The following is a 26665-nucleotide window of genomic DNA, read 5'->3' on the forward strand; positions in this document are numbered from 1 at the left end:
GCTGCTTTCAGAAATCTCTTTTCAAAGTTAAAAAAATTTTCTTAAACAAACAGAGCAGGTTCTGAAATAGAATCATTGTGTCCTGGACTTGTCCACTCTTCAGTTCCCATATCTGTCAGAAGCTAAGTGAGAGGCTTTGAAGCCACCACGCCTGGTGCAAACCTTGGCTCAAAAGTTACTTAACATTTCAGTGCCTTGGTTTCCTCACTTAACAAGTGCCTAAGGCTAGTATCCAGAAAGGATGATGATTAAATGAATTGATGCTATGGGCTTTTCTGGTGGCTCAGTGGTAAAGAATCTACCTACAATGTAGGAGATGTGGGTTCGATCCCTGGGTCAGGAAGATCCCCTGGAGAAGGAAATGGCAACCTGCTCCAGCATTCCTGCCTGGGAAATCCCATGGACAGAGGAGCCTGGCAGGCTATGGTCCATGGGGTTGCAAAGAGTCGGACACAACTTAGCGACTGAAAAACAACAACAACAACATTGCACATAGTAAGCCGCCTGGAAAAGTCAGCCATTCCCAACTAGACTCGCTGTGAGCAGACAACACATTTAAAAGAGATGAGTTTCGGATAAAAACACCCTATTTGGCTCTAGATGCTCATCAATGACTATTTCCTGAAAACCAAAAAAAAAAAAATTCTGTTTGGTTAGGATTACATAATCTAATGATGCTTCTTCAAAGCAGACAATGCAGTCTGGAAGCAAGAAACAGGCAAAGATTCTATTGCCACTCTGCCACATGAGGTTTTGTGCACGACTGATGTGTATCTACAAAACGAGGAAACTGACACTTGTCTAACCTTCCTCACAGCCTTTGAAGGAAAAATGGTATAAAAGAAGTGGAAACAATTTGCAGGGCTTATACTCTTATAAGCCCTTATAAGTGTTTTTTTTTGAACAAGAATTTAAAACTGAATCGAGGAGAAGCCATATTGAGGGTAACAGGACTCCACTGTGGCTGGGGCATTCACATCCACAGCAGCGGCACCTACCGAAAAGCTGCAAATCCATGGACTATGGACCATTCTCCTTCATCCCCATTTTGGCCCTGTTTTTCCTCTCCACATCCACTGAACCTCCAGCCTTGGGCAACTTTGCCTCCTGGCCTCTCTTTTGGACCCATCTTGCTCTCTGAGTTCCACAGATGCTAACTTGGCTAAGAGCTCTCATTATTCTTTTATCAGCAACACTCTCAGAGTTCACTTATAGAGGGAAACAGAGGCAGTTGCCCTGTGTCCATCTTGTCCCTTTCCAGTCCACTCTCTCTGTTCTCAGAACAATCTTTCTGCAAAGCTGGACATGTTAATTCTCCCTGTTTAAAACCATCCAGTGGCCCTTCGTCCAGCCCTGGAAGGCTCTGGTCCCCTCTGACTTCCTTAGCTCCTTCTCTGATCAACTCCCTCCTCCTCCTCCACACTCTCGCCTGACAAGCTTCAACTCTCACCAGCTCTTTGGCCGTTTGCCTGGCACTTGGACATCCCTGTCCAGTTTTCTTTGCCTCCTCTTTCAGGAGATGCAGAGGCCATCTCCCACGGGAAAACTTCCTGGTCTTTCTCCTTTCCTTTCTCTTCCTTTAGTTTCGCTACTATGGCATTATCACACTCTACTGGAATTGCCTGCTGCTGCTGCTAAGTCGCTCCAGTCATGTCTGACTCTGTGTGACCCTATAGACGGCAGCCCACCAGGCTCCCCTGTTCCTCGGGTTCTCCAGGCAAGAACACTGGAGTGGGTTGCCATTTCCTTCTCCAATGCATGAAAGGAAAAGTGAAAGTGAAGTTGCTCAGTTGTGTCCGACTCTTAGTGACCCCATGGACTGTAGCCTACCAGGCTCCTTAGTCCATGGGATTTTCCAGGCAAGAGTACTGGAGTGGGTTGCCATTGCCTTCTTCTGGAATTGCCTATGTGTTTGCAAATAAATAGTGGGAAGCAGGAGCTGACTTATTCCTCCGTGCTCCCAGCCTGGGACACACAGCACTCCCTCAGCTGAGTGAATGGACCCAGACCATCAACACAGCCGGGCGGCCGAATCCAGTATCAAGACATATCTGGACTTGTGATCAAAAGCTCACTGGTTTCATAAGCAGTGTATACGATGTAGAAATGGCCCACAAAAGAACCACTGGATAATGCAACCTAAACATTGCTGTAAGAAGCCAGGGGATAACTGTTGTAGGCACCTGTTGGCTTGCGGCCCTTAAATTCAACTTTTCGCATCTCACCTGGCCTGGAAAATGCCATAGTTTAGATCAAGCCTTGCAGAAACTATAATTAAAAACTGAAGGAGGGGCTGGTTTTTAAATATAAACAAGAGAGGATGAGGAATGCAGATCATATCATCACAAATGTAATCACATCACACCTCTGCTTAATGCACCTTCAGAGACTTCCCATCATTGGAAGGCTGAAGCCTCCTTGCTTCTCTCTTCCTCATACCCACCCATACACCACATTATACTAGTGGTTCCCACCAAGTACCACATGGTGGACACCTCTGTGCCTTTGCACATGCTGTTTTCTTTACCTAAAGTGCCCATCCTCTTAGGTTTTCCTGGCCTCATCTCAACTGCCACCTCCTCTGAGCCGTCTTCCGTGAACCCTCCAGATGGAGCTGAACATGCCTTCTTTCTGCTCTCAGTGCACCTGGTAATCTACCATGTAGTTGAATAGACTGTGTGTTTACATGCTGTTCCTTCTCCACATGGCATGTCTCAGCACATTTTCGTATTCTGGGATTCTAGCATAATGCTCAGTTTAGATAAAGAACTCAATAAATTATCCGTTAAATTGAATTCACATGGAAGAGAACACTTACCCAAAGCCTGAAAAGGTAAAGTGGTTATTCTTTTATGATTCATTTGACAGTAGGGAACATCATTAGAATACACTGAAATGATTAAGAATGGGCAGAAAGACCTCTGCAATCAGAAACTATAGGGATATACCAAACTTTTTAGTTAAATAAACCAAACATAAGAGCAATCATAGAAAATAATATTTAATGACTTTAGGGTACAGGTAAAAATCATATGATATTTTTAGACTGTTTTCTTTAAAAATGCATCAAAGTACTATTAAAAAAAAAGCCTAAAACAGCCTTTTAGAAGTGGTATTTTATAACAGGTATTTAAATTCTACTTTCACTGTGAGCTTATTCAGAGTAATTGTACCATAAAGAAAAGCACCTAGCCTTCGGGTCACTATGCATATATAGCTAAACTATGCAATCAGACGATAAGTAATTAACCAGGACAGCAATACAGCCAATCTAATGGGGCCAGTTTGGGTCTGAGCAGCTCATAAAAACAGTATGTAGCTAAACATTAGGCACCTATGAGGACATCAAGTTGCAGACTACCTGCAGCCTAACAAATCCCTCCTGACACTAAAGAGATGCGGAAAGACAGATCTCAGAGATGGGGCAGTATCACTGTAAACTCTGCCCAGGAAGGAGCTGAGGTGCCATCTTGATTCTTATTATAGAAAACTTCTAATGTCTATTCAGGTCTCCTGCCCATTTTTAAATTGGTTTGTTTATTTTTTTATATTGAGTTGTATGAGATATTTATATATTTTGGATATTAACCCCTTATCTATCATATCATTTGCAAATAGTTTCTCCCTGTCAGGAGGATGTCTTTTTGTTTCATTGATGGTTTCCTTTGCTATACAAAACCTTTTAAGTTTAACTAGGTCCCACTGCTTTTGCTTCCTTTGCCATGGGAGACATGCAAAAAAGATAATGATATGATTTATGTCAAGGACTGTTCTACGTTTTATTCTTGAGTTTTATGGCTTCGGGTCTTACATTTAGGTCTTTAATCCATTATGAGTTTATTTTTGTATATGGTGTGAGAAAATGTTCTAATTTCATTCTATTACATGCAGCTGTCTACTATTCCTAGCACTACTTATTGAAGAGACTGTCTTTCCTCCATTGCATAATCTTGCCTCCTTTTTCACTGACTCTAAGTGTGTTGGTTGATTTCTGAGCTCTCTATTCTGTTCCATTGACCTATGTGTCTTTTTCTGGTGCCAGTACCACACTGTTTTGATTACTGTAGATTTGAAGTATAGTCTGAACTCAGGGACCATGATACCGTCAGTTGTTCTTTTTCAAGATTGCTTTGGCTATATATATATATGTACACACATACACACACACACATATACACACACACACTTCAATTAACTCTCCTGTTGGCCAGCACACCCCCGTGACACACGATGGTTCATTAAAAGATGCCTAAGCCAATAAATCAGGGAGCAAGTTGCTTTCCTATCTTTTACACAAGGGGACTTACAATGTCTAAGTAGTTCTGAATAACAAAAAAAGTTTTTCATGCCTTGATTTTTATATTTCTTTAAAAGCAGAGACCAACAGCAGATCAACTGAACTGGCATCTCACTGCACAGATTGCCTGTGGGACTGGGACCCTGGGGCCATGTAGAAGACAACTGGAGGCCATAGTCAGCCACTCTGGGTTTACTTGGGCTTTAAATTCTTGTCCTACTAAAATTTTCCAGATCCGTTGTTTGAAAGCATCATTCATGGTTCTCACATTGGTGCTGAATTGATATTTGGTGGCTAAGGACAAAGAAATATCTGTAACAAATAAAAGACCTATCAAAAATGTGAGCCAGAGATTTATTCAGCACCTACTGTGCATCAGAGGGCTATCTGTCTACCTGTCTGTCTAATCTCTTAGTCCTCAGAATAAGGACTGAGATGCAAGGTAGACATCATCACCATTTTACAAATGAGGAAAATAAGGCTCAGAAAGGTTCAGTTTGGTCATTTCCCCAAAGCATATACAGCCAATTAGTGGCGGAAGTAAACTGTAATTTGAAGAATCACAGCACTCCCAAGCCCATCTTCCTCACCATCCTTCTGAAGAAATGAGGCAACTTGTACCGGGTGTTCTGTGGACACACGATAAAAATTTAACCTTCTTGCTCTTACTCATTTTACTGTATGTATTTCTCCCGCTTTCTGTTCCTCTCCCTCCTTGCTTCCTTTTTTTTTTTTTCAATTCCTATCCCTCCTTTTTTTGTGGCATTTGATAAACCTTAGTTGAAAACTGTTTAAACACTTTCTGAGGGTGTTTGGAGAGAAAGACCCAAAAAACAATCTTTAAATGCTTAAACATAATCATTAATCCACATAAGATGGATAAATATATTTAGGTTTTCAGGTACTCTGAATATCGGAAAAATCAATTCTCTTGGAATCTTCATATTCACATACACACACAATTAGAATCATTTCTTTAAAATCAAATGTCACTTGCTTTTGAAGCGATTATTCAATATTAGTCTCACCCTCAGCCGAAATTCCCATAATGCCTGGATAAACGAAAAAGGAGTGGAACACTAGATTATTCAGCTTTTTTCTCTTTTGCACAGTGTGATAAACAATAATTAAAAGTATAAAATATAAGTTAACAATGCAAAACAGAAGCGTCTCCAAGGCTTTGCAGAATGCAGCTTTCATATCTTTGGATGCTGACCTTCTGACAAGTCTATAGGTTTCATTTTCAAAGGCCACAGAACTCCCTTTTAAAGTAAAACCTAAAAGTGAGACAATAATAGCTCATATTTAGGATTATTTAGTTTCTCTATAGGAGACAGGCTCCAATATTGAGAGAGAGAGAAACTATTTCCATTAAAATCATTCAAAATGATTTAGCAACATTAACTACAAAAGACACAAAGGATGATGAAGAAAGTCCATTTAAATAATGTGTCTAAAATAAGACACAAAAGAAGGTAACAGTCACATGGAGTTGGGATTTGGTGGATATGCGTGCTCAGACCCTAATTTGTGTCCATCTCTTTGTGACCCCATGGACTGTAGCTCACCAGGCTCCTCTGTTCAGGGGATTGTCCAGGCAAGAATACTGGCTGGAGTGGGTTGCCATTTCCTCCTCCAGGGGATCTCTTCGACACAGGGACTGAACCAGCATCTCCTGTGTTTCCTGCATTGGCAGGAGAATTCTTTACCACTGAGCCACCTGGGAAGCCCTGGGGTTTGGAACCAACATGCAAAGCAAAAATAAGAATATAAAATAAATCACACTTAACAGGCATTCACAAGTTTACCCCGTTCAACAAAATGGATAAGTGTCTAAAAGTTCTGTATAAACAGTTTTGCTTTTCGCCAAAATTAGTAAGAGAAAGATAAAAAAAATCTGATAAAGTTTTGCAGTAAGTTTCTCTCTATACTGACAGAAAATACTGTTACATGGCAAACAGATACCTGCTTGGACTCCCTGCCTGAAATGATTTTTTAAATTTTGCATAAATGATGCAATTCTGATAAATGTATAAATGATGGTTTATATAACAGCATGTTTTCTAAAATCTAGGCAAATCTGTATGTTATTATGAATATGGAAAGTGGAGAAAAAACCAGAGGGCTGATTTCCATTTCACTTTTGGTATTTAAATGCCACAGTGATAACTGAACACTGAAAAGAGTTAAATAAATTATTGTTAAATTGTCTTGTAAATAGCTCAGACCTTCAGTCCAGAATCAATAAAATGTATGCCTTGCCTGTGGTTTACTCAAGGCTACAGAAATTCAGAGTAATCAATCATTCCAGGAGGCTTTTATAGCTTTCAGGCAGTGAGAACTCTATTTTACTGAATAAAAGCATTTAATTAGTAGGTATTATTAAAGTGTACTTTTCCATGTTAAACTATTTTTCTATATGAACTAGCCTCCCAGTATGCTGACTTGTAAAGACAGGGTTACCTTGCGTTCTCCCGACAGACAGGTAATAACTCCTTTTTGTCTCTGTGTTTTCTGATTCTATAGACTGTATTCTTTCTTCTGTCATCAAAAAATAACTTATGAACAAATATTCTCTGAGAATTTTCTTATGTCACCGTCCTATAAACAAAATTTTTTAAGACAAACCCGAATCCCAATATTACCTATTGTGATATTTCTTATGCTATAAAGGAAACTGTACCATAATACTGATTATCCCATAGCTGGTAGACTAATTACAGCCATTCTACCACAAAAGTTCAGTGCTAGACAGATACCTTTTGTCCATGACAGTATAAAATAGCCTTTTGACTTTTAATTTAAAAAGACTGTGACAAGTGACTACTAATTCAATCCATAAATTCTATCTAATAATGGTCCAAATTTACCAATATTAATGATGGGAGGAAAATGAATTTGGCATAAGCATACACTTCACATGATTCCTGGCATATATAAAGAAACATTCAAGCAAATAAATCCACCTAATTAAAGACCAAATATTATGAACAAAATCCACAAAGAGTGGAAAGAGATTATTTTTTCCCTCCCTTACTGTGGAAATTTACTGGTTATGATACTTAAATTTCAGATCTTTTCTTTAATGGTAAATAACTTTTGTTAAAAGATCTCTAACAAGACACCATTGCTGATTATGTAAACTGATGATGTGGGGCTATGATTTCTCTGCTCTGGACCAAAGGACAAAAAAACCAGTAAATTTGGTTAATGTTTTCACCTAAGAATTCTTCTAAATACTTCTAAATCAACTGCTGCTTCTCAGCGTAGAGCTAGATCTGCTGAATGATTACAGAATGAGGAATGACAAGTGATATAAAGAGGGATATCAATTTTCACAAAATTCAAACTTGGTAACGTATGAGTGGACCCCACAGAAGAACACAACAACCCTTCCCAGACAACGTACAGTATAATTAACCAGAAAGGTGTGGCAGTGCTTTTGACTGTGATCAGCCATCTGGAAGGATTTCAAATAAACAACCTATCTGTTGCTGCTTTGCTAGACAACTGATCATTCTTAGTGGTGAATATTAATAATCGCTTTAGAAAAAGATTAGAACAAAGCTAGCTTTGGGAATTACTGCACCCTTTCTTGCAAATGTACAGTAGGTAAACCAATAGTTTTATCATTATCAATACAGCCTACTTTAATATATTGGATATAAATAATTGTCACTAAAAATCATCTGCTGTGTATTCAGATAAAGCTATAGAGATCTGCCTTGTTACCTAGCAACTGGGCAAGTAACTGCCATACTGCAAAAAAAAAAAAAAAAAAAAAAAAAAAAAACCCTTATTTTTTAGGTAGACTGTGAGCAAAAGCATGAAGGGAGGTATGTTTGGGGTGTAATCCTAGTTGATCAAAATCTCCCTAATTCCCTGGTTAACCTTTGTTATATAATGATTCATCTTCCCTCAATGACAAGAGTATTTCCATTTGCTTTGGTTAATAAGATCACTGAAACATTTTATATTTCTTGATAAAACTGAAGACAAATCACACTGAATTTTAGAGCTAGAGGGAAGACTGGCTTTATAAATGAGGAGGCTAAAGTAGTTGAAAGCTGTGTGACTATACAAGTTCTTAAAAAAGTAAATATATGTAAAGTGTTTAGAACAGCACCTGTCACACTGAAAGGATTATGTGTCTGATACTGTTATTTTTTTATTATTGTCATTATTACTGACAGAGTTGGATCTAGAATCTATTTTCTAATTTCTCAAACAGTATTCTTGTCATTAAACACATTCCCTCCAAATACAGCAGTGCTTTAAAATGTACAATGTACATCTTCCATGAGCAAAAGCTGTATTTTAACTGTAAAATGTATGTATTAAATAAAAATATATATGTACATTCATTTTTTAAATGTATTTATTTACTCATTGAGTCTTAGTTTTGGCACCCAGGATCCTTGGTCTTCATTGTGGCATGCAGGATCTTTAGCTGTAGCAAGCGAACTCTTAGTTATGGCATGAGGGATTTAGTTCCCTAACCAAGGACTGAACCCAGGCTGCCGGCACTGGGATCTCAGAGCCTTAGCCACTGGGCCACCAAGGAAGTCTCTGTAGATTCATTCTGAAAGCAGAAGAAAACTGAGTCTTCAAAACTAATAATTCATAGCTTTGCTTAAAATCAAATCTTTATCATCCTCAAATATAGATAACTGATGTAGAGCTAAAAAGCATGCCTAAGTCATCTTTGAAAGGCAATATTTTTGTGTGTTACTGTGTAGCTCTAGAAGTATAAAATCTCCCATCTTTCAAAATGATCCTTGACCTACATTTCTCACTTCATACCAAACATTAACCTGATATATTTATACTGAAAGATTTCAAACATTTGTTAGATTAAGAAGAGCTTACACTGAATCTGAAGAAGTCCACACACCCACACATCTTGATTAGTACATATTCCTTACATATTTCCTAATATTTATATTCTCTCTCCCTAGGTGATCTCATCCAGGCACATGCTTTTAGGTACCACACTATATGATGAGCATCTTCCCCCTGGGTTTCAGGCTTGTAGATCCAACCACCTGCTTCACATTTCCACATGGATATCAAGTTTCTTAAAACAGAACTCTTGATTCCTTCTCCCACCAGGGGCCCAGTCTGTTCATCTCCCACCCAGTTGCTAAGAACAAAACTTTAGGCATCATCCATAACTCCTCCCGTCCCTTAATCTTTCAAATTAATTCATCGGCAAAACATCTAAATTCTGTTTCCAAAATAGACCCCAGAATCTGATTTAAGATGGCAAATTTAAACTTCCACACAGAAGTTCCCTTCCTAAATACCAAACAGAATGTGCCAAAAAAAAAGTAAATAGTAAGAAAAAAATACCAACAGTGACCAATCGAGGAAAGAAACATAAACAAATATAAATAAGCTTCAATACTGGCAGCCAAGGAAAGAAACAGAAGATTCTGGAGCAGGATAAAGAGGCACAGTGTTGCCTGATTCCCAACCCTGTTCTCACTCCCCAGAGACGTGAGTCAACAAGACTGAGAATTCTCACTAATAGCTCTAAATTTAGAGAAAACACATACTCAGTGAATATCTGTGTCTGCTTCCTTTCTCTACTGAGGAGTAATGGAAACATGCGAAATGAAGGAAAGGGAGTAAAGGGCTGACTCCATGGAACTGAAGGCTCCAGGGCTGCCCGCTGAGATGAAGAAACCAGTGAAGTCTGACGTTACCTCCAGGGTAGCTGCCAGCTCACATAGAACCCTTTAGTTAACTATATAAAGGCTGTCCTTGGTATCTCCCACCTACTCCCTCCCAGTTTGGTGACACGAATGCTGATAACAGGAACATTCAGCAAAATCTGAGAAGGCAAAGCCCCGGAAACCTAATCAAGGCTGCACCGGGCATGAGTTACCTCTCTCTACAATTTCTATCTCCTTGGCAACTTCTTCAGTTCAGTTCAGTTCAGTTGCTCAGTCGTGTCTGACTCTGTGACTCCATCGACTGCAGCATGCCAGGCTTCCCTGTCCATCACCAACTCCCGGAGTTTACTCAAATTCATGTCCATTGAGTCGGCGATGTCATCCAAGCAGCTCATCCTCTGTTGTCCCCTTCTCCTACCGCCTTCAATCTTTCCCAGCATCAGGGTCTTTTCAAATGAGTCACTTCTTTGCATCAGGTGGCCAAAGTTTCGGAGTTGCAGCTTCAGCATTAGTCCTACCAATGAACACCCAGGACTGATCTCCTTTAGGATGGACTGGCTGGATCTCCTTGCAGTTCAAGGGACTCTCAAGAGTCTTCTCCAACACCACAGTTCAAAAGCATCAATTCTTTGTTGCTCAGCTTTCTTCATAGTCCAACTCTCACATCCATACATGACTACTGCAAAAACCATAGCTCTAACTAGATAGACCTTTGTCCTTTTACAAAGGCAGCTTCTTCACACTTCAGAAAGGTGGACAGGTCCAGGCTATAAACCATAGCTCAAGGGGAAAATCAAACTGGTCCCTCAAAAAGTGGGAAGTGATTTAAGAAGTTACTTACGCTATGTCTGGACAAAGCTCCCCAAGCAATAGCAACATGGAAAGAAAGAAAGAAAGAAAGAAAGAAAGAAAGAAAAACCCAGTATGGCAGATATGCAAAGAAGGGAGGAAGAAGGAAAGGAGAGAAAAGGAGAGGACAAAAGGAAGCAGGGAAAGAGGAAGGAAGGGAGAGGAGGAGGGGAGGGAAGAACACAAAACACAGGGGTCATAGCACAGGAAGTAAATCTAGCAGAAATTTTCTCAAATAAAAAGGACCTCCTCACACAAACTTCCTATTACAGAGGAAAGATTTCAATAAAAACTGAAGCTAAAGAGAGAATAATGAAACTAATGAATGAGATGAAAAGAGAGACTGTGGACCTAACAAAACTATTTAAGTATTAAAGAACATTATTTTAGAATCAATCAATAGATTATTAATAGAAATGTCAAGAAACAGCAGACACTTACAAAAAATTGAACTACTAACCCAGAGGAAAAGACTGAGGTAATTCACTGTGAATGCAGGTGAAATGGCAAAAGACTGTAAAAAAATTAATAGATGTGGAAGACAGACAAAGATGATCCAAAATAAGGATAACAGTAAACAAGACATAGCCTAGCTATGCTACTGAGCTATGAGGACAAAGAAAGAATTCTTTGGGATTCAGGCAGAAAAAGTAAACACTTACAAAGGGTGGCTTCAGATTTCACAGTAATAATGAATGCTACTCAACAATGGAGTAATGGTTGCAAAACTCTAAGGGAAGGAGAGCCTAACACAAGAATATTATACTCAGCTTCAATGTTGCTCAATTATAGAAGTAACAGAAAGACACCCTGAAATATTAGGGAAAAAACAACAAAACACAAAACTCTCAGAAGTACAGTAGCTACAAGCCTTTCTGGAAATAAGTAAGAACAAAAAGCAATTGACAATGACATCTAGGCAACTAAGAGAAGACTCAAAGAACTCATTTAGAAACGGAGAAGCTACACTAAAGGACTGGGAATCATTGGGTCTGTTTAACTAGAAGAATTATATGAAACAAGCTTAGTAATTATGCTTTTATAATTATAGAACAGCAAGTGTTATAACATGATCAGTATGAATTAATTAAAATTATTAGCTGAAGAGAAGAGATGGGCAATGATGTACTTAAAACTAGAATGTGTAGTTAAAAAAACACAATGCTTGCAGCCCTGAGGCAGATTTATTGTGAAGCTAGTTAAGTTTCAAGACCCTTCACCTACATGGGTGATTTGTTTTTTCCCAGGCCTTGGGAGGGGTCACAGCAGAGCATTCGCAGGATCACGTTTCTGTGAAATATACTCTATTTTCTTAAAGAGGAATCCACTCCTGCTCAAAGCTCTTAACATTTTTCATTTCTCTTAAATCATGACAGGATTTAATAACCATTAATCATAAGCATTTCTCTTAACCATAATGGGAGATCATTTAGGAAATGACTTGTGGTAAGGAGACCTTTGTTTGAAGTTCAACAATTATTTAGCTTTTCTTACTTCCATTTTTTTATGCTGTTAAGAATAAGAAAACAAACTTTAGTACTTTCTATTTAAAAATGGTATTTCTGGTATGATCCCATTGCTGCCATTACTACAAAAGTATTTCTATTCATGCATCCATTTATCAATCCCTTTGTATGTATGCATAGAAAGATTCCTTAAACGATATTAGTCTAGTGTTAAAGATGATTATTTCTGGGTGGTGGGGTTTAGAGTAATTTTAAAAATTTTAATATTTTTATTATGTGCATCCCTTGAATTATGTCTTATAATCACATATCAAATATCAAAAATAAGGTGGGATTATTTTTCTTTAAAAAATGCCAAGATATTACTTTGGATGGTGAGAACTACAGAGAACTGCCCTTTTCTTCTTTGTATTTTCCTGTATTTGTAGAACGTCAAAAAGCTTTTCGCAATTTGGCATTCTGAATCTTCCCGCGTCTCCTCGGTGTTCACTGTCACCCCCTAGACCAAATCCTATCAGCCCTTGCCTGGGCTACTATCACATCGTAGTCTTTTATGTGGTTCCTCTGCGTCCATTCCAGCCGTAGCTTTGTCCAGTCTTCACACGGCAGACAGTGTATTCAAAGGTAAATACTGCCACACTTTGGCTTTAAATCCTCCGTTTGCTTCATGTCGTTTTTAGAATAAAACCCAAATCCTTTGCCATGACTAGCAAAGCTGACCGAAGTGGGCCAGGACCTAGCCACACTGGACTGCTCTCTGTTACCCAAACAGACTGCGACTGCCCCCCAAGGGCGCCTCTGCATGTGGGTCCCTTTGCCTCAGTGCTCCTTCCCCAGGTTCCTCTGCATGGCTCCTGCTCACCATTTTGTGTTGGAAGGACACCTTCTTAGGGAAATCTTCTCTGAACAACTTTTTGAAAGTCACATCACTGTCCTCCAGAACATTCTCAAGCACTTCACCCTGTTATATGCCTTTCACTGTGCTTACCGCTGTCTGACATCTTCCCCATTTATTTACTTGCTTTGTATTAACCTCCCTCACTAAATATCTGCTCTACAAAGCAGAAATCTTGTCTATTTTGTTCACCGTTGTATCTCTTGCCCTAAGAACAGTGCCTCAAAGATAGTAGACAGTCCACAAAAATGTCTCAAGTGAATGAATACATGTTGTTTCCAGCTTAAAAAGCAGGTGTTTGCAAATCTGCCTTTTAAGTCAGTTGTTTAGAACGCAGAGTGCAAGTTCCTTCAACCAAGCCACCATATAAACAGTAATTAGATATTAAATTTAGCCCATGAACGTCCACTGGACCCATAATGGGCTAAAATTCTGTATATCTGCAACAAAAATGCTAAAAAAACCCCCCACCATGATGAATTATCATTGGCATAATATACAATTAAAAAGAAATAATTTATTTGCTATGAACAAATTACAATTATTATTTATCTTTCATATTAGTGGAGACATTTACAGATATTGTCAAGGGGACTTCAGATCATTTTCAAGGGCTGTAGAGTTTTCCAGTCCAGGTTTTTATCCATATAACCCCACTTTAAAATTTATATCATTGGCTTCTTTCATAACAGATATCACACTATTACCATTCTGAATACCTATCAGCCATGAGTTGGGCCACTGTTTGTATCAAAAATATAAAAGAGGAAATAGATTTTTTGGAGGTATTAGGAAAGAGAAAACTAAGAAGAGGGATTGAAGAGGTTGTGTGATTTAAAAGATATCTGAGCTAAGAGCAGTGGATGAGAGAAGAGAAAAAGTCAGTGAGGCGTGGTCAGGAGAATACGGGAAAAAAGTTTCTCCTGTTAGCTACCAGGCATTTTCTTTTTTTTTTTTTTGTTTTATTTTTATTTTTTTTTTAATTTTTAGTTTTTTATTTTTTTAATTTTAAAATCTTTAATTCTTACATGCATTCCCAAACATGAACCCCCCTCCCACCTCCCTCCCCATAACATCTTTCTGGGTCATCCCCATGCACCAGCCCCAAGCATGCTGCATCCTGCGTCAGACATAGACTGGCGATTCAATTCACATGATAGTATACATGTTAGAATGTCATATCTTTGACAAAGGAGGCAAGAATATACAATGGAGTAAAGACAATCTCTTTAACAAGTGGTGCTGGGAAAACTGGTCAACCACTTGTAAAAGAATGAAACTAGATCACTTTCTAGCTACCAGGCATTTTCATTTTCCAAGACAGCTTGGCTCCTGTCTGGAATAGTTCTGAGTAGGTAAAAGAAGGGACCGCCAGAGTGTAAATGATGTTGAAAGTTGGGAGGGACTATTTACTTCTAATTTGAAGCTTTGTACCAAATTTGGTTTGGCATAAGTTTGTAAGACTAATCTACCAGTAGGGTGGAATAAACAGCATCGCTCCCATCAGGAGAACTAACCATGCCTTGGGAAATATTTAGGAGGCAGTGCCAGATCTTCCACTCCAGAGAGAAAGCTGTGTTACTAGAAAACAATTTGAACCAACTATTTTTACCCTAAATTGACAGTTAAGACAGAAAAAAAAAAATGTATTAAGAGCCAAGAGGTGCTGCAAATGGTCTGCATGTCTTTTCTGAAAAAATGAACCGCGGAGGTAAAGAGGAGCAGCTTGTTTTTACAGTCCCATTTTGTACTTCCAGAAAAATATCTACACAGAGGTCATGAATTCTAAACATCAGGAAACAAGTCTTCTGCAAACATTACACAACACAAAACATACCACCTGTTACAGTTACTACTATGCGTAAGTCATGTCCAAGTCTTAATTGAAACCAAAACAGACCATAAAACTTACGGTTACCAAAAAATCATTCTAACTGAAATGTGCTAAAATGACAGGCTGCTCCAATAGTCTTCAAATACTATCATCTCTTGCCAAGAGTCTTAATTTTCACATGATGACAAAACCTCACCCTGACCAGTGCTGTGAGCACTACAGAACTGAGGACCATTTAAACATATGGCCAAGCAGTGCCGAGACTGTGCTGGGGTCACCTACGAACTTCCGTGGCCTCAAAGGTGTCTGCCTACAGTGACAGAGGGTCTGGAGCATGGAACTTGGGTATCTGGAGAATCTCAATGCAGCCGTTGATTTTTCCAGAGTATGTTCTTGAGGTTACTCCTACGAAGTTTGTAATTTCAGTTTAGTTACATTAATTCCAAACCCTGAAGAGATGTATCCATAAAAGCCATTTATAGAATAATCCTGTTTTCAGATTCACCTAAAAACATACTATAAAACGTTTAGTAACAGAGGGTATCCGAACATGCATTTTTGCTTCTTCTAGTTCAAATTTTGTATTGCTGCTTTTCTTTGCATGTCCTCCTATTCCCATATGAGAAAACTACCAGTAAGTCTTAGCTCTGTAAATACCAGAATCAAGAGGTACTGCTTAAACAAAATTTTTAAGGGAATTAATCTTGGATTTTCAACTGAAGACGTTATTCTCATAATTTTTTAAAGAAAAACATGACTCAGCTTAATCATATTTTGACTTCTAAAAAAAAATCTCATGATTTCATGAAGAGAAAGCAAAAATCAGATTAACAGGAATGGTTTTCATCTCACACTAGAATCATAAGAAAGGTTAATTTTTACATGAAAATTTCACCTACATAAAAATAGATTTCTGGAACAATGCATTATTGACAGATGTGTAGGAAGATAAATGCACTCATGTAAATGTTCTTTCTCAAGCAAATTATTAAATATATTGACAGTGCTGCACTTTGAAAACAATCATTTTAAAGAAATTAAATATTAATACAGGAGTAAAGACATCATGGCTAATGTAATCTCTTGCTCAAAGAAATATACATGCAACACTTTTTCCAAGGCTTATTGATATTCACTGCTTTTAAATTTCATGGCAAACATTTATGCTTTGTTACTGGCTATTGTCTATGAAAGAGAAAAAAATGGGTAACCAATTAATAAATTTGGATTCTGTTCACACTTCTGTTAATTATTGGTGGCTTAGTGAGGACCTTGTACTTTGATTACTGGCAGTGGCACTTGTAAATGCTAAATCTGAATTACTATTCTAAGTCCAAAATGTATAAAAATCAACATACCTACAGTAATACAAATGTTTTACTCATTCTCCTAATTAATTTTTCTAATTGTTCATTCCTCCTGGGACATTAGCTGGTTTGATGGATATTAATGTGACATATATTGACATTAGCATCTGGTCAGAAATAGGGACATCAGTAAACTCTACCCGGTGTTTCTACAGATTCTGCCAATGATATAAATACTGACAATACCCAAACATTTATTTCAGTAAAATATTGAGAGAACATGTCTGCCTTCCATTTTTAGAGAAAGGATAAACCTGCTTCAAAACACAAGGTGGTCAAAAAGACTTATTCAGTAAATGATGCAATAAAAATGACTTAATAGTAAGTTGGTAAACATCTGCCAACATTTAGGAAGACAGTAACATCACAAATGATTATTTGCGTTTCCTGAACAATGCCTGCTAATTTTCTCTAGTTAGAATATGTACGGTAACCTCAAACAAATGCTACTGTTTTAAAGAAAACCATTCCTGACATTTCAGACCAATTGTACCCCATGCAGTAAATTAAAAGATAAGAAATGTATCAGACTACAACACATGCATAGAAACTTAGTTAAAATTGCAAACTTTTAAATTGATAATAATTGTCCAGTGATTATAATTTTAAATTGGTGACAAATAAATGCACCTACAAGGTTTTGTTAAAAACTATATATGCCCAAGTATCTTACTAGATATTGTACCATGCTGGATCTATATTTCAAAACTATTTTAATGGAGATTTGCTCTCCACACAGAGGCAAGATATTTTATTCTCTTTCTCTGGCCCCCTTAGGGGAACTATAGCAATATAGGGTCTCTCAATCCTAATACACAGACATATTATCTCTCTATTGTAACTGGTTAAGAAAAAAAATATTACTTCTACTAAAAGTGCCAAAGTACATCAAACAAAGTAACTCTATCGCAGTAAAATTAAGTTTGGGCAATTAGCAACTGAGGGAGAAAGTTTCTGTCTTTGAACAAAGAGAGCTGACTCCTGACTGCTTTTATCCAACATCATATTTCCCCCTGCATTCTAAAGTTAAAATGTCTTTGTAACAATGTTTTTCTAACTGACAAGTCGCAAAGTCTTCCTGGGTAGCAGGCATCTGTTTCAATTTCATTTGTACCAGTTACTCCTTTCTCCTCCATCTGAGTTCCCGGAGAGTCACTGTATCATATCAAGCACTATTCAGGACTGACTGGGTGGAATGAGAGAAAGGAACGCTTCTGAAAAAAAGCTTTACAATGGAACAACGGGCAACACCAGTCATTAGAGCCCATTTTGTCACAGAGCCATCAACACCATGGACTCAGATAACCCAGACATCGCTGGTATCTCCTGGCCCAAGCTCGTCTGCTGAGTATAAAGAACGCAGGTTTTGGAAGGAACGTTGGGAGGTTTTCTCATCTTCATTTCTCTCTGCCTTCCAGTTCCAAACCAGCTCAGAACTGGCTCCAAACTTCAATGTGAATCTACCCTAATGTAAAGTCCGTAAGACTCCTTTTGTAACTTGTGTCAATGTTGAAAAAAGTCTTTAAGTTGTACGTAAATTCTTCATGTTGCCTTCCCAACACTCTTTCCTCTATTTCTGTTTTTCCAGATGCTAGAGTTCATATAGCAAGTATCCTGATTTAGAAAGTGCTTAAGAGTCGTTAAGGACCCCAAAGTTCACATGCCGTCAATCTACCCATACAACATGCTGGGTGCATCTCTGCAGCTGGGGCGCAGAATTTTTAGCCTCCTGAAACTAACATCTCAATCGCTCAGGGAGGAGAAATGGTAGCCGCAGTGAGGACTAGCCTTCCTGGCTTATCTCTGAAAATGCAAAGCCTTCCTGAGCTGCCCATTTGTTAGAGGGGCTCATGTTTGTATACGGTTGGTATTCTCGGGGGAGAAAAAAACAAAAAAAGAAAAAAACGCAGCGCTGGCAGCATCCTTATAAAAACAACACCTTGTTTGCCTTTGGCAAGTTTTAGCCTAGAGTAAAATTACATCCAAGTTAGAACCATGCAAATCGGGATTTCAAAGGAAATGTTGATCCGACCTTCATGAAAGCTGCAAATTGCAGTCTGTGCTGCTCTAATACAGCTCTCCGAAGCGCAGCATTGTAAAGTCCAAACCCACTTTCCCCTCTGATTAATCAATGTATAAAAATACGAGAGCGGGCACGCTCCACACCAACCCTCCCAACGTCTATTTTTCCTGCTACTGCTGAAAGGTGATTCAAAGCGCACCTGGAAATTACATGGATTGGTGTGGCTTTTTGATACTGAAGACAAATGACCTTTGGAAAACATCTAGTCGTGAAAGTCAAATCATTTGGGAAGACATCCGGCAATTTACCATTTTCAAACTCTTCGCAACCCAGAATGTGAGGAAAGGAAAGGGAAAATGCGCTCAACCTGAGAAGGGGAAAGCAATAACCAAACCACGTTTTTTTTTTTTTTTAAAGCCTACACAGTGGAGACAGCCAGCCTGACTGCAACAAATGCCCCGACAAACCCTTTCCGCAGCCTTTTTGGATTTTCCGACCCGGCTTCCCTTTTTCCTCCTGCCCCAGTCGCACCACCACTTCTCGCCACCACATCTTGGAGAGCGGGGGCCGCGGACCGCGGGGTAACCCTGCCCCACGCCGCCGGCAGCCACGCCGCTACTCACCCGAGCCGCTCGGCACTAGCGACGGCAGTGGCCGCGGGCTGGCAGCGAGCCGGGATCCGCGAGGGCTGGCGGGCTCCGGCGCCCGAGGACGCGGACATGTGGGCTGGAACCTGCGCTCATCTAGCCGTTGCCTCTGAGCATCTTTCTGGGCGCCCCCAGCGAACGCGAGCTGCGAGGCGAGGGGAGCGCGCCGAGGAGGGGAGGGAGAGGCGCCGAGCCGGGCCGCGCCGCGCCGAGCGCCAGGCTCTCCCCGCGAGCTCCCCGGGCCCGCGCACGCGCCCCCCGCCGCGCCGCCCCCCGGCACCCCGCCGCGCGCCCTCGCCCGCGCCCGGCCCCACGCGGCGCGCGCAACCCGGGCGGCGGCGGCGCGTCCTCCCCCGAGCGCGGCCTCCGGGGCGGCCGGCTGCGCTCGCTATTGTTCGGCGGGGGCTTACCCGGGGTGGGTGGCCGGGGCGGGCGGGAGGTGTCGGCTTAGCTCCCGGGAGGACTTGCGGCTCAGCCAGACCGTAAGTGCGAGAGCGCCGCGGGCTCGGGCGCGGCGCGCGGGGGCTGCGGGGTGCCTAGCTCCGCCGGCTGCCGGCGCGCGGGGGCTTCCTCCCACCGCACTCGCTCCCGCTCGGAGCCCGGCGCATCCTGTGTTACTATGGATATCTCGCTCTTCGCCGCCCCCTCCTCGCGCTCCGAGAGGCCGCCGCAGAGGCAGCCAGGCAGCTCCGCAGGCGCCCAGGTGACCAGCAGCCGCCACTACCGCCGTCAGCGCCGCTGGGGAGAGGAGGAGGAGGAGAAGACTGGAGAAGGCAGGTCCTGCTCCGTCCGCGAGGCCACTTCGAGTTTCCCCCACTCACCAAGCTGAGTTCACGACGCAGAAGCCGCAGCTGTCCGCAGCTGGTGTGGCTGGTGGTGCCATCCTCCCGAGCGACTAGCGTTCCCACTCAGAGGGCAGGGGTCGGCCCCCAGTAGCCTCAGAGGGTCACAGTCAAGACTTTGAGTAGGATTTTGGCACGATTCAAACACCCCTTACCCCCACCCCTAGTTGCCACAAAAGTTACCATTATACTGCTACCAACAGTTATAGAAACTTCCTTTGGCAAAGGTTTCCTTTCAAAATTATGTCAATTAAATGAAGTTCGTCTGACCTTAAATGACAAGGTTTTTTTCTCATATATATATATATATATATATATATATATATATATATATGCCAATGGTGTTTCCCTGCCATAATAAATAAAAATAATATGTGGCTTACAGACTGCTTAATACTGTAACATCTGAATGAACATATCTGGCAACCCACACTCTTCAGTTCCTTGTTGTTTCAACCGTTCTATCCAAAACCGCGATCCCACTTAGTTTGGGATATGAACCACAGATTCACACAGAGGATAACTAACGTCTGAACACAAGGTAACACCACCCAAACAGTCTGTGGAAAATAGGTTGGAGTGCAGACACTCTAAGATAAAGTACTTGAGGAAGTGTATGACATTATGATGAACTCCAAACAGTTCTCATAATCAGCCTGCTGTTCAGGGCACGTTTACTTTCTAAACTTTTTGAGTATCCGTTTTTCATCTTAAAACCAAAAAACAACGATTTTGATCATTGCAAAATGTCACATTGAAACAGAAATGTTAATTTTTAAACGTTAATCAATTTTTAAGATAAGTAATGCTTGTGCATGCATGCTCAGTTGCTCCGTCGTGTCTGACTTTGCTATGGAGCACTTATTTGCTGGGCATCTGTGAGTTATCTCCTTGAATTCTCATAGCTCTATGAGGTAAGTTTTATTATTATTCTTGCTTTCAGTTCACTTCACTTTAGTCGCTCAGTCGTGTCTGACTCTTTGCGACCCCCTGAATCGCAGCATGCCAGGCCTCCCTGTCCATCACCAACTCCCGGAGTTCACTCAGACTCACGTCCATCGAGTCGGTGATGCCATCCAGCCATCTCATCCTCTGTCGTCCCCTTTTCCTTCTGCCCCCAATCCCTCCCAGCATCAGAGTTTTTTCCAATGCAATGAAAAAGAAAGGCTTAGAGAGATCTGCAACCAGGAGGTATAGGACAACATCCACTCTCCTAAACAAGAAACACATGATGCCCACCGTTTCGTTTACTGTCATGTCATTTTGGGCTTCTCTCATAGCTCAGTTGGTAAAGAATCTGCCTGCAATGCAGGAGACCCAGGTTCAATTCCTGGGGTCAGGAAGATTCCCTGGAGAAGGAAATGGCAACCCACTCTAGTATTCTTGCCAGGAGAATCCCAAGGACAGAAAAGCCTGGCAGGCTACAGTCCATGGGTTAGCAAGAGTCAGACATGACTCAGTGACTAAACCACCACATTTTCTGCCTTGGTGAAGTTCAGGGCCATAGTATTCTCTGAAGCCATCCCACTAGCAAAAGACGGGGTTAGGATAGAAACTCATGCCTGTCAGTATCCATAGTCATATGGAAACTATTTCTCATTTCCATAAGGGGTTCATGAAGCTTTTTGATTGTAATGTCTCCTACCTATAGAAAGTGAAACAGGTTGAAAACAGTTGCCTTCCTGACTGGTGTACTCTTTACTGAACATGACCTGCCTTCTTGCCTGGGGCATCTTCAAATATGTGTTTTCTGAGATCAGCAAACTTTTGATGGGTTTGGAAGTCATTTAGTTCTATTTCTCGGTCTGCAATTGAAACACATGTGACTTGAGCTGGAATAGGTGCTTTCTTGGTTTCCCAATCTCGCAAATAATCAAAGAATGACATTTCCCAGGGTATCATCCTCTTCTCAGTATTGTTCTCTGGTAACAACATCGGGCTTGCTCAGAGATGTCATTTGTTAACAGTGAAATGCAGGCTTTTTGGAAGGGAATTATGCTATCATTTTTGTATTGTGTCGAATCCTCTGTACTATAGAATAATTTGGGGCTGTAGGCCATTTTGTGTCTGAAACACCTCTAGAGAATGATGGAAATCGAATTCTCTGTCAGCATTTGTGCTTGACTAATGAAAAGTCTTCTTGAGGGAGCTGGGAGGGAAAGTTGCTGTCCAGAGTGGCTGTCACTGATGCTCCATTTAGCATAATCAGCTCACATATTAAATGCTATAGTCCTGGAAATTAACTTCAGTATGGCAGTAATGAAATTTGGCCATGACCTCCAGGTATGGGTATTAAAACATAAAGGTCTTTTCAGTATAATCTCCTACTGGTTGGGGTAAAAACATTAAATAATTCACAGAAGAATGACTTTTTACTCTTTGGCACTAAATAGCCCTACTTACAGTTGAAATTTTAGACATTTTTATGCTCTAGAATAGCATAAAGGATGTAAGAGATCATCTTCCGAAACTCTCTCGTATTGTAGAAAAGGAAATTGATACTTAGAATGGTTAATTCACTTGCCCAAGGACCTAATCTAATTAGAAGCAGAGAAAACCCATGAATTCTTGCCATTTGTTCAGACACTTACCATGATACTATAGTGCCCCAGGATATTCAATGTCAGAATTATTTTTTTCCTTCAGTTATTTTATTTTTTGCTAAAAGTCAGTCAAGTTCCAATTTATGCTATTTAAAATCTGAATGATATATAATCTTGTGTTCTTTAACTTGGAGGGTATCTACATCTTCTTTTTAATACTCTGGGTATATTAAGTAATATTTTGTTTCTTGAAAAATGAGACAATTTAGGAAAAACTCTTATAGCATCAATTTCTAAACTCCCTGTATCCCCAGTGGAATGTAAAGCATCCATTCCATTACAGGTCATCAGGAATGCAACCTTTCTGATATAAACTAATTATTTAAGTACATCTATTTTTTATTAAAAAAAAGGACTAATATTTGAGATTCTTCGATTTGCATTTAAAAATTGTCCAGAAGACTGGGTTGACTATTTTAATCTCAGAATGCCTAAAGATGGTGGTAACATTTCAAACAGATATATAAAACACTGATTCAAGTCCTCTGTACAAATTTAGAGGAATAGAATTACAATGATTTATTCACTGGTTTGGGCATAGTACTATTCAATTAGTTAAGTTCTCAATCTTGGAAACAGGCCTGCGGATTCAAGTAATGGCTATTCCACAAAATGGTAGTTTTGTGATCTTGAGTAAGTTACTTAACTTTTTCCAGCTTCACTTTTCCACTCTGTGAAATGTATATGATAATAAAGGAAAAGACTTTACATGATTTGTTGTTAAGAGGAAATGAGATTACCCACGTGGGGTGGTCGTTTTGATGTGTCCATTTGGCTCGCTTAGAGTCCTCAGTTACTTAATCAAACACTGATCTCGGTGAGGCTGTGAGGGTATTTGGTAGATGTGAGTAAAGTCCATAATCAATTGTCTTTATCTAAGGGAGATTATCCTAGATAATCAGGTTCAATCAGTTGAAGGGCCTTAAGAGCAGAACTGAGGTTTCCTCAAAGGAAACTCCATTTGTGAACGGCAGTTCCAGCCCCAGCAACTTTAAGCCTGCCCTTCCTGACAGCCTGCACTACAGATTTTAGTCTTGCCTAGCTAGTCTTCGCTATTACAGTAGTCAAGTCCTTGCAATTAATCTCTTAGTATATATCTCTACAGGTTCTGCTTCTCTGATTGAATCCTAACTTACACATGTTGTAAAGAATGATCTGTAGGGACTTTCCTGGTGGTCCAGTGGTCCGGAGTCTGCCTGCCAATGCAGGGGACATGGGTTTGATCCCTGCTATGGGGATTCTACTTGCCTCAGGGCAACTAAGCCCATGTGCCACAATTATTGAAGGTCGCATGCCCTGGAGCCCATGCTATGCAACAAGAATAGCCACCACAGTGAGAAACCTTCGGACCACAAGGAAGAGTAGCTTCTGCTTACTGCAACTAGAGGTACCCTGTGGGCAGTAATGAAGACCCAGCCCAGCCAAAAATAAATACATAAATCAAATTTTTAGAAAAAACTATCTGGCACATTAAAAGCACTCCAAAAATATTAGCTCAATTTTTTTTTTTTTAATAAAACCTTTATTCAGTACCTCTCACATTCAGGACATTGGGTTATATACTCTGATAGAATGTCTTAGAGTTCTGAGATAGAATAGCGATGTGTGTGTATAAATACCTATTACCTTCAATGTTAGCGGTCCCAACCAGGAAGGGATTTAATGTCTGAGTAAAATTTCCACAAAAACAAGGGAATGGTGCCAACATGGTTGATTATTCCATCTGGAGCTACGTAGGGGTATCATGCAAATCTAGTATGAGGACGGTTTCCTGGGTTAAGAAAACAATGAACAAAAAGTTAGGCACTCCATTTTCAATTAACCTATATAGATTTAGCACCTGAAATGAGAAAGAAAACTGATCTTCAATCATGAGAGTCCATGATATCACCCAGATTCACCTCTGACTGTTGGTCTTAGGACAACTAGAATTATACACTTAACAGAACTGCTTTGAGACTCTTAGAGGAAGAAATACTCTTATATTTAAGAATATTAAAGCAAAGATATTCTTCTTGTCTCAGTGTTAGCTTATCTGTGTTATTTTATTTTACAGATTTTAGTTTGTCTTGAGCATTTTTCAGTTTTATTTTTTTACTGGAGTATAGTTGATGTACAATATTATATAAGTTACAGGTGTACAGTATAGTGATTAACAGTTTTAAAGATTATGCTCCATTTATAGCTATTATAAAATATTGGCTACATTCTCCATGATGTACAATATGTTGTTGTAGCTTATTTTATAACTGATAGTTTGTAGTTCTTAATTCCCTACCCTTATATTGTTTTATATTGCCAGTAAAGGTCTGTGTAGTCAAAGCTATGGTTTTTCCAGTAGTTATGTATGGATGTGAGAGTTGGACTATAAAGAAAGCTGAGCACCGAAGAATTGATGCTTTTGAACTGTGGTGTTGGAGAAGACTCTTGAGAGTCCCTTGGACTGCAAGGAGATCAAACCAGTCCATCCAAAAGGAAATCAATCCTGAACATTCGTTGGAAGGACTGATGCTGAAGCTGAAACTCCAATACTTTGGCAACTTGATGTGAAGAGCTGAGTCATTGGAAAAGACCCTGATGTGGGGAAAGATTGAAGGCAGGAAGAGAAGGGGATGACAGAGGATGAGATGGTTGGATGGCATCACCTCCTCAATGGACATGAGTTTGAGCAAGCTCCAGGAGCTGGTGAAGGACAGGGAAGCCTGGCCTGCTGCAGTCCATGGGGTCAAAGAGTTGGATATGACTGAGCGACTGAACAGCAACAATATTACTTTCAGAATTTTTAAGCAAAGGAAAAAAATACCCTAAAATGCCATTAAAAATTAGGAATGGTACAAACCTTCTTAAACAGAAGCTGCCTTTGTCCTTCAGAATTATAATGCCAAGTCTGCAAAACTTAAAGCTGGAAATACATCAGTAAACAAAGTCCAGGAAGGCTGTCTGAGATATAAATAGGATTAAAAGGTGATGAAGTGAGAGAGATTGAGAACATTTTGACTTTTTATTAAAGCTCTGGTAACTTAGACTCAATCTTAACATGTTTTAAATTGTGTGTTCATGTGTGTATTTGCTAGAGAGAGCTGTCTCTTAATCCTTTATACCATGCTTGTAATTTTTTTAAATGGTAGTGATACAAAAATACTTCTCATTATGCCAAGATTTATGGAATGCCTATAATCTCAAATACTGAGTTGGGTGCTCAGGGATAAGAAGATAAAGTAGAGATGGACTCAGATTTTGTGCAACTCTTTCTCTGGGTAACTCCTTTTGAAAATTCATATGGATTTCAACTAACATATAACTGACTCCAGGAAAAACTGAGTACACTCCTTAACCTGCACTGGACTAGACAAAACTCTTTTGCCCTCCAAGTAACTATGTGCTCTGTGTGCCTAGTCACTCAGTCATGTCCAGCTCTTTGTGACCCCATGGACTGTAGCCCACAAGGCTCCTCTGTCCATGGCATTTTCTAGGCAAGAATACAGGAATGAGTTGCCATTTCCTACTCCAGGGAATATCTTCCTAACCCAGGGATTGAACCCGTATCTTTTGCATCTCCTGCATGGGTATACAGATGCTTTACCATTACACAACCTGGGAAGCCCCATAATAACTTTTCTTCTTCCAATATAGCATTTATCATTTTTTGGTAAGGGCTTCCTTGATAGCTCAGTTGGTAAAGAATCTGCCTGCAATGCAGGCAACCCCAGTTTGATCCTTGGGTTGGGAAGATCCCCTGGAGAAGGGAAAGCTACCCACTCCAGTGTTCTGGCTTGGAGAATTCAGTCCATGGGGTCACAAAGTGTTGGACATGACTGTAATTACTTAGTTATGGATTGCCTCATAAGACTGCATGTGGTCAGGGACCTTGCTTATGCAATAATTTATGTTCAGGTCTTGAACTCAGATAGGCATTAGGTGAATATTTACTGAACACTTGAAAGAAAGCTTGAGACATGTTGAATTTTTGTTGCTTTCCAAATAGACACATACAGAAAGCAGACAGAATATAAATCTGGCACTGAGGACAGAGGTGAATGCAAGAAATACGATTTGCCATCAGCTAATTCCTGGTGGTTGGAGGGCCTGGGAGTGGAACTGTCACCAACTAGAACCATGTGTAGAATTATGAAGAGAAGGTTTGAGGTCAGAACTCTGGACAGC

The 26665-nt window shown here is 40.1% G+C and overlaps 1 protein-coding gene across 10 annotated transcripts in view; it reads right to left on the bottom strand.

Moving 5' to 3' along the window:
- The window catches only part of ANKS1B (ankyrin repeat and sterile alpha motif domain containing 1B), a 1178069-nt gene that overhangs the window by 145529 nt on the left and 1005875 nt on the right, over nt 1-26665 (bottom strand). For 2 of the 10 annotated variants that reach the window (XM_069585123.1, XM_069585125.1), the window contains exon 1: nt 19467-19790. The exons of 2 other annotated variants lie outside the window; for them this stretch is intronic. The gene's annotated coding sequence lies outside the window, so the exon portion shown is untranslated. Of the gene's footprint in view, nt 1-19032; nt 19332-19466; nt 19802-26665 lie in introns of those variants that run through there. 6 more of the 10 variants (XM_069585120.1, XM_069585126.1, XM_069585122.1 and 3 more) reach the window with 5 other exon arrangements.

This window comes from Ovis canadensis, chromosome 3 (assembly GCF_042477335.2).
Source record: "Ovis canadensis isolate MfBH-ARS-UI-01 breed Bighorn chromosome 3, ARS-UI_OviCan_v2, whole genome shotgun sequence".
NCBI lineage: Eukaryota > Metazoa > Chordata > Mammalia > Artiodactyla > Bovidae > Ovis > Ovis canadensis.